Source organism: Bidens hawaiensis, unplaced genomic scaffold (genome assembly GCF_021521415.1).
Source record: "Bidens hawaiensis isolate Kalapana, Puna unplaced genomic scaffold, B.hawaiensis_p1.1 tig00020750_1, whole genome shotgun sequence".
In the NCBI taxonomy this organism is placed as follows: Eukaryota; Viridiplantae; Streptophyta; class Magnoliopsida; order Asterales; family Asteraceae; genus Bidens; species Bidens hawaiensis.
This window is the reverse complement of record NW_027493187.1, coordinates 209,523-229,118: the sequence shown is the minus strand read 5'-3', so window position 1 is coordinate 229,118 and position 19,596 is coordinate 209,523.

Sequence of the window (19,596 nt, the reverse complement as noted above, 5' to 3'; positions counted from 1 at the left end):
ACAAGTCAAAAGCAATCTGCTACAATTGTCAGCAACCTGGTCATTTTGCAAGAGAATGCAATCAACCAAGAAACTTTCAAATGAATCAATTCCAGAATCAACAACCCGGAGGTCAGTAGCAATATCAACAAAATCAACCAAGAGGTCAGCAGCATTATCAACAAAATCAGCCAAGATTCAACAACAACAACAATCAAATGAACAACTTCAACAACAACAACTTCAATCCCAACAACAATTACAACCCCAACTTCAACAACTTTCAGCCTCAAATGAATAATCAACAACAAAGTATGCAACAGACTCAAGGTTTTCAAATGAATAACAATCAAAACCTTCAAGCAGCTCAAAATGTTCCAAACAACACTGTTCCAGCAAATCAAAATCAGACCAAAAATCAAGGAAATGTGGCAGTGACTACACAGCATGAAGGAAATTTTGATTGGAGCAATCATGAAGAGGACATTGCAGATGATATCAGGAAAGCAAATGTGGCATTCATGGCCATAATTGAGAAAGAAAAAGGATCATCATCTCAGGAACAGTCCACTCCTCTAAATGATATATGGTATATGGATAGTGGTTGTTCTAGGCACATGACTTGTGACAAGAGATCTCTTGTCAATTATGAAGAGAAGTATGAAGGTCCAGTAGCTTTTGGGAGTGATGAAAATGGTGGAAAGATTGTTGGAAAAGGAATCTTAACAAATGGGAAAGTCTCATTTGATAATGTATTTCATGTTGAAGGTCTTCAGTACAATCTGCTGAGTATATCACAAATGTGTGATAAGGGTTACAAAGTCAGTTTTGATGATTCACACTGTTTCATTTTAAAATCTGAGTTTGTAATTCCACCTGAAATGATTATGATGATGGCACCAAGAAATGGTAACTTGTATGAATTGAATATGAAAGAAGCTATTTCAAGAGGAGGTGCATGTTTTGTTTCCAAAGCCATTGAAAATGAGTCAAAATTGTGGCATAGGAAACTGTGTCATGTGAACTTGAAGAACATGAATAGACTTGACAAAGGTGAGCATGTCATAGGCTTACCTACAAGAGAATTCAAGTTGGAAGATCATTGTGATTCATGTCAAAAGGGAAAACAACACAAATCTACTCATAAGTCAAAACTCATCAATTCAATTGATCAAGTACTTGAATTACTTCACATGGATTTCCTTGGTCCTGTGAGTGTACCAAGTATTGGGAAGAAAAGATATTGTCTGATGATCATTGATGACTATTCAAGATACACTTGGGTTTATTTCCTAAGTACCAAGGATGAGACTGCAGATTGATTAAAGGTTGTGTAACAATGATTGAGAACTAGTTGAATAAGACAGTCAAGATGATGAGAAGTGACAATGGCACTAAGTTCAAGAATGGAGTTATGCAAGAATTCTATGAAGCAAAAGGAATACAACAACAATTCTCAGCTCCTAGAACTTCTGAACAAAATGGTGTTGCAGAAAGAAGAAATAGAACTTTGATTGAAGCTGCAAGAACCATATTAGCAGATGCTAATCTGCCTGTCACTTTTTAGGCTGAAGCTATAAGTACAGCCTGCTATGTTCAGAACATGGTACTTGTCAACAAAAGGCATAACAAAACTCCATATGAAATATTTCACAACAGAAAGCCTTACATTAAGTTTTTCAAGCCCTTTGGATGCAAATGTTTTCTACTGAACACAAGAGACTATTTGAACAAGTTTCAAACAAAGTCCCTGGATTGTTTCTTTGTTGGATATTCTACACACTCAAAAGCCTACAGAGTTTATGTGAAAGATCACTTGAGTGTTATAGAATCATCTGACATCATCTTTAATGAGAATCAATTCAATACAGTTGATGGTGCAGCATGGCTGTTTGATCATGAGAAGTTAATAAGGTCTTTCAAGATTTATCCTGAAGACTTTGATGAATCTTTCTACAAGACCAGTGAAATTGAAGAGAAAAAGAAGAAGTCATTGGACTTGGAAGAATTATGGAAGAAGGTTGCTGAAAGGAAAAGGAATATACTTTTGTGAAGAACTCCTCATGTGATATTGGTGAACCTAATCAAGAAAACAATCACAATGTTGAATATGATCATACTAAGAACAATCAAGACAATCAAGATGCACAAAATGATCAAGTTCAGAATGAGGGTGACACAAGCAACCAAGCAAGTGAAGAAGAAGCTGCATCTACAGCAAGTTTTCAAGATCTATTTCAAAGATTGAACTTAGAAAACAATGGTGCATCTACTTCAGGACAACATAATGATGAAGCACCAGAATTTCATGATGCAGAAGCTGATTTAGTCATTGAAGAACCAGAGTTCAATAAAACAAATCTTGACACAAATTTGTCTACAGATATGATTGTACAAACTCCTTATGTGGAAAAGAATCATCCTTCTGAAAACATCATTGGTGATTTGCATGTAAGAGTTACAAGAAGTCATTCCGAAATTGAAAACATTTGTCTTTACTCTTGTTTTCTGTCCCAAATAGAACCAAAGAACATAGCACAAGCATTAAAAGATAATAGTTGGGTGGAAGCAATGCAAGAGGAATTGGCACAATTTAGAGACCTGCATGTGTGGGATCTTGTTGATAAGCCATTTGACAGATATGCAATTGGAACCAAATGGGTTTTTAGAAACAAAAGGGATGAAAGGGGTTTGGTGATTAAGAATAAAGCTAGACTTGTAGCACTGGGATGTCTTCAAGAAGAAGGAATAGACTTTGAGGAAGTCTTTGCACCGGTTGCAAGACTTGAAGCTATCAGGATTTTTCTTGTATATGCTGTCTCAAAGAACATTAGAGTGTTCCAGCTTGATGTTAAGTCTGCATTTCTAAATGGAAAGATTGATGAAGAAGTGTATGTTGCTCAACTCCAGGTTTTGAGGATCCAATGTATCCAAACAGGGTGTATAAGTTAAACAAAGCCCTTTATGGATTGCATCAGGCTTCTAGAGCATGGTATGATGAGCTGTCAAATCATCTTCTTGAAAATGGTTTCAAAAGAGGAGCCATTGACAAGACACTCTTCTACAAAAGAAAGGGATCAGGCTTGATTCTGTTACAAGTGTATGTGGATGACATCATCTTTGGTTCTACAAATGAACAAATGTGTACGGAGTTTGAAGGGGTAATGAAGTCCAAATACAGCATGAGTTCTATGGGAGAAATGAACTTCTTTCTAGGATTGCAAGTTCAACAGAAGGTTGAGGGGATTTTCATTCATCAAAATAAATATGTGCAAGACATCTTGAACAAGTTCAACTGTCAAGAGTACAAGACTGCTTCAACTCCAATGGACACCAAAGAAAAGATGATTGCAGATGAAAAGGGGGAGCCTATAGATGAACATGAATATAGAGCCAAAATTGGATCTCTGATGTATCTGACTGCAACAAGACCAGGTATCATGTTTGCTGTATGTGTGTGTGCAAGATTCCAATCAAGTCCAAAAGTCTCCCACATGAATGCTGTTAAAAGAATATTCAGATATTTGAAGGGAAGACCAGACTTAGGGATTTGGTATCCAAAGAACCAAGCTTTTGATCTGATTGCATATATAGACAGTGATTATGATGGCTGCAACATGAGCAGAAAGTCAACCTCAGAAGAATGTCAATTTTTGGGTGAAAGGCTAGTGTCATGGCAATGTAAAAAGCAGACTACAGTCTCAATCTCTATTACAGAAGCTGAATATGTTGCTGCATCCGCCTGCTGTGCACAAGTTCTATGGATTCAAAATCAGATGCTGGACTATGGTTTGAATTTCTTGAACACCCCTATTCTTATTAACAATAATGCTGCATATTTTACTGTTAAAAATCCAGTTCAACATTCCAAAACTAAGCATATTGAAATCAGACATCATTTCATCAGAGACTGCAGTGAAAAGGTTTGATTGAAATGCAAAGGGTTGATACAAGTGACAATTTGGCTGACCTATTCACCAAACCACTTGATAGAACCAGGTTCAAATTTCTTCTGAAAGCCCTGGGAATGATCAACTCTGATGAAATCTGATTAAGGATGTGTGCCTGGTTGTGTGTCTCTCTGTGATAACTGATTATTTTGTTAGAGATTACACGTATTGAATTTTTAGTGAATATGCTTGATTATGTTACTTAAATATGATATTTGAATATGCTACTGAATATGTTAACTGTTATGTGCTTTAACTGTGTATGTATGCAAACATTGACACGTTTGATCTGATTGATAGGTTTGCATGATTATCTGTTGATGTGCATGTGTGATGTTAGAATAAGTGTCTGTGTTGTGATTTACTTGTTAGAGTAAGCTTATTTGACATCACTGCTTGAATGCTTGAATATGTGTATTATCTGACCATGTGATGTTATTAAGATAGGCTAAACCTTGAATGTTAGTATTGTCTGCTTGTCTTGATGATGTTATGGTTGATTAAGATTTGATTGTGTTACAACTGTTTGTGTCAAAATAAGTTTTATGTCAAAATTAAATGATAAAATGAATTTTCTAATAAATTTTTGCATAAATACTTTATTTTGGTCAAAACATGAGCAAGTTGATTAATGGTTTAGAGAAATGATAAGATTATTCAGTTCAAGCTTTAAAAGAAGCTTAAAAGAAGGATTTTTAAAGAGAAGTCTCAAGAAGTTGTTTTGCTGAAAATTATGTCTTTTGCCCAGTTGGAAGGACATGCACTTGTGTATGTTTGGTCCTTAAATTTCTAAAGATTCAAAGGATAGCCATTGACCTGAAAACTGAATGCATTTGGGGCAATTATAACTTGTTTCTTATTCATTCACTTAAAACTATGTCAATAGCTCTAACTTTGAAAGGACATATATTCACATGTATGTTTGGTCCTGTTGACCACTTTTGGTCAAACAGGATAGCCATTAACCTGACAATGAAGAGATATTGGGGTGATTGAATATTAAACTGTGATTAATGGGAAATGATAATACATTGACTACTTAGCTGATCATATGGAATTAATAGGCTAAAAAGACCTTAGTATAGTCATTAACATGTATGGTTGCTTTCCCATGATGATGTAAAATCTAAGGTGATATAAATATAATGAATATGCTAATCTTTATGTGGAGATACATAGTTGTCTTTGCATGTCTCAAGATAAATCTCTCCGAATGATAGGCAGAAAAGTGATTACCCAGTCATACACGAGCCTGTTGTTATTTGGTCAACCAAAAATGAAACATATTTAAATATGACAAGGAACATACTTTAAGAAAATTTGAGAAAATATCAAAAACAAGGGGAAGGATGAATAAATCAACCAAAAGTTGATAAGTGTGTTAAATATTTTATCAAACAAGAGGATTACAACAAGAACTACAAAGATGTTGGCAAAATCTGTCTCATCTTGAATGAAAGGCATGTTGCTAACTGTAAGTCCAACGTTCAACCTCTATATTTGTTTGAATCTAAAAATACAAAAATACAATAAGTTCTGTCATACAAAAACTATTTTGACCAAAACAGGAGGTTGGAGTCAAATTGGGGTGATTTGGGGAAAGCCAAATAAGCTTTGAGAAGAGATATGAGGCATCATAGCACAGTGTTGACCATTAATGCATTATGCTTAAATTGAACCTTAATCATATCACCAAAGAAATGAAATTCATGCTAAGTTTATACCTGATGTTAACCTATCTATGTTGTCATAATAATGCTGAGAGTGAAGTATTTAGATAGCTACTTAGTCAATATGATCCCATTCTTGAGATCTTTTCAGAAAATGGAAGAAACTATTTTGAAGAGAAATATAACTGAAATTTGATCTCTAAATGCACCATTTGCTCTTAAACTATGATCTGAAAAGAAAAATATATTTTGACAAAGTGGTTTAAGTCAAAAAGTGTTGCATTTTACCTAAAATAGGTTGAATATGTAAGTTCGGGTAAGGTTTGATGCCTTATAACCTTCCCGGGCACAAACTGTTTGAATATGTATTTTCGGGTAAGGTTTAATGATTAACAACCTTTCCGGGTACAAAACAGTTGATTATGTGTGAATATGTTGTTTCGGGTAAGGTTTGATATTTTTAAACCTTTCCGAGTAAGCTTAGTCATTTTTGACTAACTTTATGATTTTCGAGCATGCTTTGAAGTGTTTACACTTTCCGGGTAGAGTACACTGTTGTACTCATTTCCCGAGCAAGCTTGAAGTCTTAAGATGATTATGTGTTGTTATAGCTAGCTTTTAACAAGAAATTCTTGTTTCGGGCAAGCTATGCATGTTATATGCTGATTGTGATTCCATGCAAACTTTATGAACTTAGTCAAGTACATCAAGTAAGCTTTGTGATTTGTGTGAATATGTTGTTAGGAAATGTTTGTTAATCTTTCCGAGCATGCTTAGATATTACTATTTAAGTTTGTCATTTTTCGGGTATGGTTTGGCTTATTGAAATCCCTCGGGTAAGGGCATACCTGATGATTGAATGTGTTTATCCTAGCAAGCTTAGTGCTAACATAGGATTTTCGGGCAAGCTCTATGAAATTTTAGACTATAGCACACTTAAATGTTTATGTGTTTTAATTTCATTCCAAGCATGCTCTGTGATATGTGTGTTTATGATTTCTTTGAAATTACAAGTGTTTTCAGGCATACTTTGTTTTCCGGGCACACTTTATATTTCGGGTACACTTTTGTTCCCTCAATATACTTGGTAATTTCAAAACTTTACTTTCCGAGTACACTGTCTGCTAGAAATCCTTTTCCGGGCACACTTTGTACTATATGAAGGTTATTCGGGTATACTTTGCATTAGAAAGGTGTTCGTGCACACTATTCTCTTGAATGGTTGCTCGGGCACACTATGTTTTCAAGTATGCTTGATTGAATATGGTATTTAGTATGATAAAATTGATTATGATTTTTATTAGGGTTTATGCTAGATAAGTTTTAATTTCAGTTTGAGAAATCTATATGGGTGTCTTGATTGATTCCTAGTAAGGATGTTTATTTGATGTTTATACTTGATTATTTGCCTTGTGATTAATTTCTCAAGAAATCTAGTATTTCGGGTAAGCTTTCTTCATTATGTCTTAACTCTAAATTAATTAGCTTGATCGAGCAAGGTTTATAAATAGAAGAATTCGGGCAAACTTTGTATATTCAAAAATGAAAATTTTCCAAGCAAAGTTTGACCGGGTAAGCTTTGTAAGTGGATGTATACCGAGTAGACTTTGAAAAGAATAATTCCGAGTAAGGGTTTATTAACTTAAAAGATAAATATTATTTTTAATATCAAGTGGATAATGTTACTGTTTGACAGCTAATAATTCACAAAAAGACAAAGAGCATTTAAAACCCACTTTCAAAAAGTATATAAGAGGGAATTAGGCAAAATTTTCAACATTATTTTTCCATCTCTCTCCTTCCACTGCAAACTGCTTACTCTCAAAGAAACCCAAACCGACTTATCACATTCTATTATTCCTAACCCTAACTTGAATTAGCCCTCTAATTCCGACTCGGTAAGCAACATTAATGTGTTTTCCGACGAAAATTTGGCTATAATGAGCTTTGATTATGTATCTGATTACTAATACTCTGTTTATGTGTGTAGGTTATAAATTTGTCGAAGAACAGGTTCTTGATGATTTTCTCTCTTTTCTTTCTTCTTCATTTTTATACCTTGAATTTATCTAAAGTACTGGACTTTATGACTAATTTCACTTTGAATATGTTTGTTTATGTGATTCAGATATGGCAGACGATGAACCCAAGTATGTCTTCAAACCAAAACATAATATGTGTGCACTTCTACAAGTGACACCTGACAAGGAGCCGATGGCTAGGATGATAAATTGGATGGTTCGGTCCAACGTCAGTTTTGCGTTCACCGAAAGCCCTGTCATATACAGAAATCATTCTTTGGATTTCTAGAGATCTGCTGAACTGATTGAGGACATAAATGGTAAAAGAATCGAGGAAACCGCGGCTAGACAAGAGATACATATTACAAAGAGAATGATAAGAAGATGTCTCTGGTTGAATGATGGTGATCATAACTCAATAAACTTCAGCACACCCCACCTAATGAAAATATTTGAAGAGACAATGGGTTATCAAGGAAATGTTCATGAAGAACAGTTTCAGAAGGGCATGTTTCCTATGCTGTACAGATTTCTTATTCACCATGTTATACACGGATTTGCTCCAAGGAAGGGATCGTGGACCTTGATGAGTCACGAATTGGCAAATGCCACAGTTTGGATTGTATATGATCTGCCCTTCAATTTCTCTAAGATGATATTTGAAGAATTAGTAGGAAATCTGAAGAAGCCTGAAAGAAAAAGATTTTTACAATATCCAAGATTCCTACAGATAATCTTCAATAGTGAGCTTCAAGATCTACCCACTGTTGGAACTACACACCAACTGCAAGACCCTGACACATATAGAAGAATCAAAAATCCAGATGTCTCAAATACATACAACTCAAATGTTCCATTTGAGATATTGCCATGGTTATTGGACCATGACTTGCAAGTGATGCCAGTACCTGAGTTAAGCTCAGAGGAGGAAGGAGGAGAGGATGATGACAGTGATGATGATGAAAACTCTGATGATGGAGATGGTAATGGAGATGAAGGAGGAGACGAAGTGAATATTGAAGTTGTTGCACCTATTCAGGGGGAGCAACTTGAGCACATTGAACAACCAATTATTCCATCACCACCACAAACTCCACCACACCAGATCACTCACACACCACCTCAAACCCTAACCATTAGCCAACCTGAAACCTCATCACATACATCACCACCACCACAAACACCACCTACATATAGCCCAACCCACACAGACTCACTCATTCCAAGCCCAGTTCATACACAATCACCACCACCATCCACTTACCAAACTCACACCACAGAACAACCTGAACATGAAACATTCTTCACAACACCACCCACATCACCACTCACTAACACAGACCTGTTCCAGAGAAATCAAGATTTGAGGTTAGAGAATGCTGAATTGAAAAGAAGAAATGAGGAGGTGACAAATGAAAATGTGATGCTGTTAGAGAAGTTGGTTCAAGCTAACATGAGAATTCAAGCCCGGGTGCAGGAGGTTGAGAAGACCTCAGCTGCCCCAAAACAGGGGGAGAATGAATCTAGGCCAACTGTCTCAAATGTAAATGTTGAAGAGACTGTAGCAGTTGTTGAGACTGCAGACAGTTTAAAGCTGATTATGAGTATGTATGATGATGGAGATGAAAGCAGTGATGAAAGGAGGATTGATGACGATGAGTATGAAGGAGATATGTCTGAGGGTGCAGAACAAGACTATGATTACATTAATGAAAGAAGTGATGAAGAGACTGTTGAGAAAGTAAATGAAATTGAAAAGATAAATGTTGAAGAGCAGGCTGAGACAGAGGAAAGGATTGAGGAGATAAATACATAAGAGAATGTGGCTATCACTGATATGGCTACTGATATTCCTACTGACATTGCTACTGATGTCTTGACTGACATACTTACAGAAGTAGACACTGAAGTAACGAATGATGAAGATACTGCTACTGGGGAGATTGTGCTCACTGAACCAGAAAACGAACTAGCAGAATGCTCCAAGACATCAGTTACAGAAAGTGAAGAAGATTTAAAGAAAAGGCTGGAAAAGGGAAAAGCCAAAGTTACAGAAGAAGAGCCTGTTAAGGCATATCCTGAAAAGGATGTATTGTTTAGAGAAGATGATGAAGCTGCTGCTGCTGCTCTAAGGGAACAAGAAAACATTTTGATAGAAACAAGGGATAGAGAAATACTGGCCCAAACTATGGACCCTGTAGAGTTGGCAGAGCAGGAAAACTTGATCAATCAAGCCAAATTTGCAAGGGAATTCATTGAAGAAGTGGCTGATCAAGAAGTGATAGAGGCCTTGATTAAGTTGAGAAGAGATGAGGAAGTTGATAACTCCCTAGCTATGGTGGTCAGCATGTTTCAAACTGAAAGTCAACAACAAACAAAGTCAAATGAGACTGCTGAACCAGTAAATCTGAATACTGATATGATGGCTAAAGAAGAAATTGGTGAGTCCATGGCCTCAATGGCTGCACAGAAATGGGCTTAACAGATCAAAGATGACATTAGACAAAATCCTGATGAATGGGAGTATGTGGATGATCCCAAGTATGGAAAGAAGTATTCAAGGAAAAGGGATCGACCAGAAACATTCATGTCAGATGAAGGTACTGAGTCTGTAAAGAAAGGGAGATGGGATGATAAGAACAACTACTTTGTAGAAACCCCTGATAATGAAGCAAGTCCCATAAGGGCGATTCTTTTGCAGACTTTAAGGCCAGATGAACATGTGCAAGGAGTGCCAAATGTATCAATCCCTGAGGATCCACTTTCTGATAAACCACAGATTGATGCAATGAATGATCTAACTGAAGGTGAGGATGAGTCTGAAGACTCTGATGATGATGATGATGACGATGACCCTGAGAATGATCAGGAAATGAATGTGAAAGCTACTAATGTTGTGTCCCCTCAAGTCACAATGACTGAGGAACAAAGGACAAACATTGAGTTGAGTATGAGGAAGGCTAAAAGGAAAAATCCTTTGGTTGTAAAACTGGGAACATATGGCATAAGTTTTGATTCACTGGCTGATCTTGATGATGATCAGTTGCAGATGAGACTTGACAGAGAGAGAGAGAGAGAGAAGGTGATTGAAAAGTGTGTAAAAGAAAATGAAAAACTTGAAAAGATGAAAAATTTGAAGAAAAAGTTTGGAGGAATGTGTACCTGCTGGAAAGAGGTATGAAGCCTGAGGTTGTTGAATATTTATCCAGAGAATCAGTGTTGGACCAATACAACAAACTGAAAAGAAAAGAAAAATTGAAAAGGGTCCAAGCTGAGAGCTCTACTAAACAGGGTGAACCAACTGATGAACCTCAAGCAAAGAAGAGAAGAATCCAAACGTTGAGGGAAAAACAAAAGAAACAGACTGAAAAGGAAAAACCAGATGAAGTGCCTACTATTGAAACACCCATCCTAGAGGAACCTAAGTCTGAACATGAAGATGAACCATTTGTTCCTTGGGAAAATGAAGAAATGATAAACATTCTAAGAAACATAATGATAAATCAGAGAGGAATGAGTGAAGCAGACTTCAATGTCTTGGTAAAAGAGGATCTGAAATACCTCTTTTATATACAAAAGGCTGAATGGGAAAAGGCTTTAAGAGAAGGAGAGAACCCAAGATACTACGCTGATGGTAGGTTTGTACCTGCTGGATTGGCAAGAACTCCTGGAATGGAAAAGATGTTAAGAGAACTTAAAGCAGTAGGACATGATGTTGTTGAATTAGCTAACCTTCCTACCGAAATGGTAGAGGGTGTCTATGTAAAAGTTTTCAACTTGGGACCTCAAAATCCCAAGAAGTCTGTTCCCTTCAGACCTCCTATTTCAAGAAGACTTCCACAAGGAGGAAGAGGTGAATCAAGCAGTTCAGCACAACAAAGAACAAGACCACAATCTAATGTGGATCTACCAAGAGAACTGTACTATGATTCTGTCACTGATACCCTCAAGGTTATTATGGAGAGCAGATTATTAAGAGAGATTGTGGTTAGAAATGACTTCCGTGTATTTAATGAAGAACAGTTGAGAAGGATGGCCACTCTCCATTTGAATGACTACAGAAAAAGGAACAGATCTGCAGGTAGACAAATGAATGATCTATCAAAGTACCTGCATGAAGAAGCTGATAAAGGATTCCAATTATTAAAAGAAAAGAGGAGCTGGAGATTGATTCAGTCTCACAAATCAAGAAGGATTTCTAAGTTGAGAAGAATGGACATAGCCGAGAGAGACTATCAAATGAATGTCCGAGATCAGAATCCATTATCCAACATGAATGCTTGCATAAGTATGAGAAGAAGGATGAGACGCCCCAACTACACAGTACAGAAGAATGGCATAGTTGTTGATATTGAATACAAAGAAAATGCCGATCACTTCTTACTGAGAAACTCAGATGGAAAGATATTGGGGATCATCAAGGAATATAAAGATTTGACATATCTGCACAGTGAAGATCTCATGGATATAAGGGACTTGGCTTTACTAGAAAGTCACATTCATTACCAAGCCCTTAATATCTTCAAGATGAAAGCTGCTTCAGAGCTAATCAACAGAAGACAAGCCGTTCATGATGCAAGAAGAAGATAAGATTAATAGAATAGGCTTTGTGTTGTAATGTCTTCGGACAACTTTCTGATTATGTAATTTTTCTTATGTTATTTGAATATGCAATTCTGATTTTTGATTTGATGTGTATTTTTGCTGAGTGTAAGTAACCATAGAAATGTTTTGGGTCAGCTGAGGTGTTCCAATCTAGGGGGAGATTGTAGAGTCAAGAAATTGACCTAAGGGGGAGATTGTTGAGTCAAAGATTTGACCTAAATGAAGTACATGGAAGATTGGAATCTTCTCAACCTCCTCTGATTTCGCTAAGTAATGCATCCGAGAACACCTTAGACATCCGAGCAAGCTTTTACTTAGCCGAGTACGATATTTTGCCTACCGGGCAAGGTTTACTTCAAGTAGTATTCTTTAGTGGATATCCGAGCAGGGTTTGCAAATTAGTGCATTGCCGGGTAAGGTACACTAGTTTATGTAAATCCGGGCAAGGTTCACTTTATCAAGCAAGTATGTTCTTCAGAACCAAGTATTTTACTCTTCCGAGTAAGGTTTGGTTGACCAAGTCCAAGAAGCCAAGTGATTGGAAGACCGGGCAAGGTATTCATTAATAAGTATGATCCAAGTATGCTTGATAATCTAAAGGAATATCTCTAAGTAATATCGGGCAAGGTTCAGCTCAAGCAAGGAACAGTACTCCCGAGTACACTTTGCTAATAAGTTATTTTATAGCGAAGAGCTTAAATGGATCATTGAAGAACAAGGTTGCTCGTAAGGAGTTGTCTGGCAAAGTCTGGCAAAGCCAAGAAGACTGAAGTCTACTCGGTGAGTATTTTACTTGGTAAAATACTCTTCAATTAAAGTCTACACAGAAACTGATCCCGAGCACACTTCTATGTTACCAAGTTATGAAGGATGGCCGAGCATACTCGGAAAGACAAGATTGGTGCAAAGCCTACCCGGAAGACTTGTTTTACACTTAGTTTATTTTGAATACGTAATTTGAATATGTATGATTGTATTTAGGGTTTCTAGAAGGAATGACAGCTGTACTAGGTTGGCAGGCCTATAAATAGAATGTTTAGGGCACGCCGCCAAGAGAGAGAGGACACAGACTTTGAGCCTTTACACTTTTCGGATAAGAAAGAATATTTCTTGAAAGTGACGGCTGTCCTAGGATTCCTAAAAAACCGTAAATCGATTATCCACTTTGTATAATGAAAATTATATAGATGGAAATCTTTTGAGTGAATCCTGTGTGTGCTTTCTACCTTTGATTATTCTTTGCAACCGTATGTTTGTTATTGATTCCGCCTTTAACAAACGGATATCTTTCTAAATATAGCAACCCGTCATTAACTCTCTTGTCAACACATTAATCTGTGTGAGTTATGACATGATTGATTAAGATCCAACTGAAATCGAGGGGCCCTACAGCGTGTCCTAAACCGCTCGCCCGCCTCAGCTACCTGAGATAAACATACTAAAAGTGTCAACACAAAGGTTGGTGAGTTCACAGGTTTAAATAATTAGAGCGTTTGCGTTACCAGATAGTGTTAAGTCAATTATTTATCAATAGGTAGCTAACCTATCAAGCATGTATTACTAAGTGTTCAACACCGAAGCTGACTGTTTATCAATTTCCTTGCCCCCATGTCAACCACGACCATGGTAATGTGTTAGCCATGATTACACCAACTCGACCTACAGTAGAGTTTAGAGTTGGGTGGGGTTTGTCAAACCCAGTAGTACTACTTAACAGTGACTCGCTATTATCCAAATATTAACCGGTTAGATGTTATGAAGGACTTTAGTTCGTTTGTTTGCCACTTAGCCTTACAAGTGATATACAAAAACTAAACAAAATCTGCAGTGTTGGAGTATGTTATCTCCCCCTAATAAAAGCGTTTTAAAAAGTGTAAAAAGAGGACGTGAAACTCACTGTTTGCGAAGATAACCAAAAAGATCCGAGAAAAGTGCGCGTCACAGAAAAATCCTCACTAGTGTTCTAAAAACAAAAACGAAAATTTCTAAGTATTGAACTACGAGTGAGTCCCTAGACTCGACACATACAACTTATGCATGAGATGCGTTTCGTGTTTCGTTTGTGAAATAAGTGCGACTCGACAAACACATTGTTGATAAGTTACACATGTGAACAAGTACTTAAGTGTCAAGTATTAACATCGTTCATTACTAGATAATATCCCCCACAAGGGCAATTTGGTCAAAACATAGCAAACGTCGATCAGTTATGCACTTTTCATGATAATTCAAGTAATTCAGTAGATAAATTGTCCAGACAGATTTTCACTCGACAGTATTACTCTATTTAATAAATCCTAACATGTCAAATAAATCACCAAAAATCATCAAAGAAGAACAAGTGAGTTAGGTTTCTAAAATAATTTTTTTATATTTTTATCATATACGGTTTTATCACAATGATCAAAACATCACAGCAAACACACAGAAATCATTATCATGCGCAACAGAATGTTATTTGTTATTCCCGTTAAATGAAAAATCCAATTAATACAAGACAAATTGGGTTAGATTTATAACTCAAAATATTAACTTCCAGAAGTGGAACCAACCCATTTGGTCTTGTCGTTTATGAGATATCTTAGGCCCAAAACAGATTACCAGCAGGCTTCCCGAATCAGACTTGCATAACAGATTTGTAAAATAATAAAAACTAACTTTTACACGTCCAAAAATTACAAATTTGGACTCTTTAGAAACTAAACTCGACCTACTACATAATAGAATCAAAATTCTCTTAATAACATGTAATTAACATCGAGTTACAGTCATTTAAACACAAGTTTAAGAATCTGTTCAGCATCAGTTTTCATCAAAACTCAACATATCACTAACCTATCAACTATAACTCATACATACAACCCTCTAGATGCATAATTCACCAACCATGCATCTCAATGTGTGTGTAGGTCACGGCTGCCAAGAGAAAGAGAGGGAGGGGGGAACGATCGTATGTAGGGGGTAGGGGGATTAGGGTTTGTTAATATTTGATTATAATATTAATTTGTTACACTTAGCCCTCTTAACATCTAGTAAATCAATTTCTAGTATAAAAATAGACCCTTGCCTCTTAAATTTTTGTGTTCTATATATAAATATCAAGTAACACATAGATTAACACATAATTATCAAATACTTATTGTTTTGATATTTGTCGTTTGTTCACCAACGGTTTGAGTCGACTCGTGTGTGTTTCGGTGAAATTCTGAAAGACTACTTATGTAGAGATTGTCAAGCGTCATTTAAAACCCTAATTTAAATGTAATGAGATATGCGTTACAGTTCGTGTGATCTATCTTAAGTTTGAATTAATGGAGTTCAGATTAATGGAGTTAACCTGAAATTGACGAGTGTCACATCATTCCCATGTTGAAAGAATTTTCGTCCCGAAAATTTGAGTCAAGTCGCGATGGGTGTCTGAAAAAGGCAAAAATTTTTCAGTTTGTCATATGATCCCCTAGTAGAAAGAAATTTCGTCCCGAAATTTAATTAATACTGCCGGTGTATTCTGACGGTATGTCGGCTTTCGCGGTTTTCGGTGTTTGGTCAAGCCTTCAAAAAGGTGATGATACTTTTTCATCATTTGATCCTCGCGTTCCCACGTGAACTTTGGTCCACGTCTCGAGTTCCAACGGACTTTGACGATGGGGATCTTGCTGTGCTTGAGTGTTTTGGTTTCCCAATCCAAAACTTTGATTGGTTCTTCGATGAAGCGTAGCTGTTCATCAACTTGCAACTCACCCAAAGAAACTGCTTGTGTTTCGTCAGAAAGGCATTTCTTCAAGTTTGATACGTGGAAAACGTTATGTACGCCACCGAGTTACGTTGGTAAATCCAATCGGTATGCTACCGGACCAACGTGTTCAGTTATCCGGTATGGGCCAACGTATCGAGGGTTGAGTTTGTTTCGCTTTCCAAAGCGAACTACACCTTTCCAAGGTGAGACTTTTAGTAAAACCTTGTCATCCACTTGGAATTCTAGAGGTTTTTGACGCTTGTCGGCGTAACTCTTTTGACAATCTCGTGCTGCTACCATGCGGTTTCGGATTTGGACAATCTTTTCAGAGGTTTTAAGTACTAATTCTGGACCAGTGATTTGGCTGTCACCCACTTCTGCGTAGCAAAGAGGTGATCGACACTTCCGTCCGTACAACGCTTCAAACGGCGCTGCTTTAATGCCTGCGTGGTAGCTGTTATTATACGAAAACTCTACCAAGGGCAAGTGGTGTTCCCAACTTTTTCCAAAATCCAACACGCATGCACGCAACATGTCTTCCAAAGTCTGAATGGTGCGTTCACTTTGCCCATCCGTTTGAGGATGGTATGCTGTGCTCATATCGAGGCGGGTGCCCAGTGCGCTCTGTAGTGACTTCCAGAAGTGCGAAGTGAAACGGGAATCTCGATCAGATATGATTGAGACAGGCACTCCGTGTCTAGACACTACTTCTTTCATATAGATGCGAGTCAGTCTTTCCATTTTGTCTGATTCCTTGATCGCTAAGAAATGCGCAGACTTCGTCAACCGGTCAACGATCACCCAGATGGTATCGCATCCCGTCGGTGTTTTGGGTATCCGTGATGAGATCCATGGAGATGTGTTCCCATTTCCATGTTGGGAGTTCCGGTTGCTGTAGCAGACCAGATGGTTTATGATATTCCACTTTGACTCTTGCACAAGTCAAGCATTTGCTCACGTAGGTGGCAATGTCAGCTTTCATGTTTGGCCAACCGTAAAGTGCTTTTAGGTCATGGTACATCTTATCTGAGCCAAGGTGAATGGAATATCGGGACTTGTGTGCTTCGTCCATCACTAGATTTCTCAAGTCTCCGTATCGAGGGACCCAAATACGGTTTTCGAAATATCGGACCCCGTCCGATTTGGTTTCAAGCTGCTTGTTCATGCCCCGCATGAGTTCTGATGGGAGGTTATAGTCTTTCAACGCTTCGAGTTGAGCATCACGAATCTGATTAGGTAAGTTGGCGTGAATCGTGAGTTGTAATGCTCGCACCCGTCTTGGCTTATCGGTTTCTTTTCTGCTGAGAGCATCGGCCACTACATTGGCCTTGCCCGAGTTGTACTTGATGGCACAGTCATAATCCTTAAGTAGCTCGACCCAACGACGCTGTCGCATGTTCAACTCCTTTTGATCGTAGATATGTTGGAGACTCTTGTGGTTGATGTAAATGGTAAACTTGGTACCGTACAAGTAATGTCTCCATATCTTAAGAGCAAACACCACAGCTCCAAGTTCCAAGTCATGGGTTGTATAGTTCTTCTCGTGTATTCGCAGTTGTCGAGAGGCATAGGCTATAACTTTCTCGAGTTGCATTAAGACGCAACCGAGACCCTGTATCGATGCATCATAGTGCACCTCAAAATTTTTTGTTCCCTAGGGGAGGGCTAGGATAGGCGCGCTACAGAGTTTGGTTTTCAAAAGTTAGAAAGCAGTCTCCTGCGCGTCACCCCAGATGTACTTAGTACCTTTGTGTGTCAATGCGGTGAGAGGTTGGGCAATCTTTGAAAATCCCTCGATGAAACGTCGGTAGTAGCCAGCTAGTCCTAGGAATTGTCGCACCTCAGTCGGAGTCTTAGGTGCTTCCCAGTTTTTTGATAGCCTCTACCTTGCCTGGGTTGACATGGATACCATTCTCATTGATCACATGACCTAAGAAGTGAACCTCGCGAAGCCAAAATTCGCATTTCGAGAGTTTAGCGTACAGTTGTTCCTTCTTTAGCAATTCTAGGATTAACCTCAGGTGTTCTTCATGGTCGGTCTTGTTCTTGGAGTAGAAGAGGATATCATCTATGAAAACGATAACAAACTTGTCGAGGTACGCCTTGCATACTCTGTTCATGAGGTCCATGAATACGGCTGTCGCGTTGGTTTAGCCAAAAGGCATAACCGAAAAATCATAGTGACCGTACCGAGTTCTGAATGCCGTCTTTGAAATATCTTCTTCGTGCACTCTCAATTTATGCTAACCAGATCTCAGATCGATCTTCGAGTAGTAACTCGATCCTTGAAGCTAGTCGAAAATATCATCAATTCGGGGTAGGGGATAACGGTTCTTGATCATCACCTTGTTCAGCTCTCGGTAGTCGATGCACATGCGGAAAGTACCATCATTCTTTCGAACAAATAGGACAGGGGCTCCCCATGGTGATGAGCTAGGTCGGACGAAACCTTTATCTAACAAGTCTTGTAGTTGAGTGGACAACTCATGAAGCTCCGCCGATGCGAGCCGATACGGGGCTCGTGCTATGGGTGCAGCACCGGGGGCTAAATCGATTTGGAACTCGACTTGTCGAATAGGTGGGAGTCCAGGCAAATCCTCCGGGAAGACTTCCGGAAAATCTCGCACAATCGGTATGTCTTCGAATCCCTTCTCCTCCGCGGGTTTCTCGACAATATGAGCTAAAATCGCTGGATGACCCTTTCGTAAATATTTATGCGCCTTCATGAGGGTGATGACGCTTGTAGTCATGCCGTTCTTCTCGCCCTGTATCGAGATGATTTCGCCGGAAGGGGTAGTGATATGGACTATCTTGTCATGACATATAATCTCAGCTCTATTCTCGGATAGCCAGTCCATGCCGACAACGACATCGAAACTACCAAGCGTAAAGGGTATGAGGTCGATATCAAAGGTATGACCCAACAGTTTCAACTTACATCCCGTTAGTACATGAGTTGTTTCTATAGACTTACCGTCAGCTAATTCGATAGGAAACTTAGCATCTAACTGGGTTGGAGTTAAGTCTAAGAGTCTACTAAAGGCTTTCTATACAAAACTCCTATCAGCTCCAGTGTCAAACAAAACAGAAGCAAAACAGTCGTTCACAGGGAACTTACCGGTAACCACATTCGGATTGCTGCGGGCCTGGACCGACCCAATGACAAAAGCTCTACCTTTACCATTTCTCCCGCCACTGTTGTTGCCTCCATTGTTCTCATTTTGCTTCAGTTTTGGACAATCCTTCATGTAGTGACCCTCTTGACCACACTCAAAGCACCCTTTCGTCGCTGTAGGCTGTTTAGGAGCACCCTTAGCCGCTAGGTCTCCCTACAGTCCTTGGCCTGATGACCCATTACCGCATTGCAAACACTTGATACGGGTGCATGGGCCATCATGGTGATATTTTCACTTGTTGCAATTTGGGCACTTTCCAGCATAGCCACTCGAACCCTGTCCGCCGCCGTTGTTGTTGTTGGAACCCTGATTATTGAAGTTCCAAGTGAGTTCGGGTCTACGGTGGTGTTGCTGCTGTGGAGGGTTCGATGTTGAGGACCTGGTGTTGAATCATTCAACATATTAAAAGATAAACTCGTCAACGCACCAATTATGACTACACCCCGATTGGACCATTCC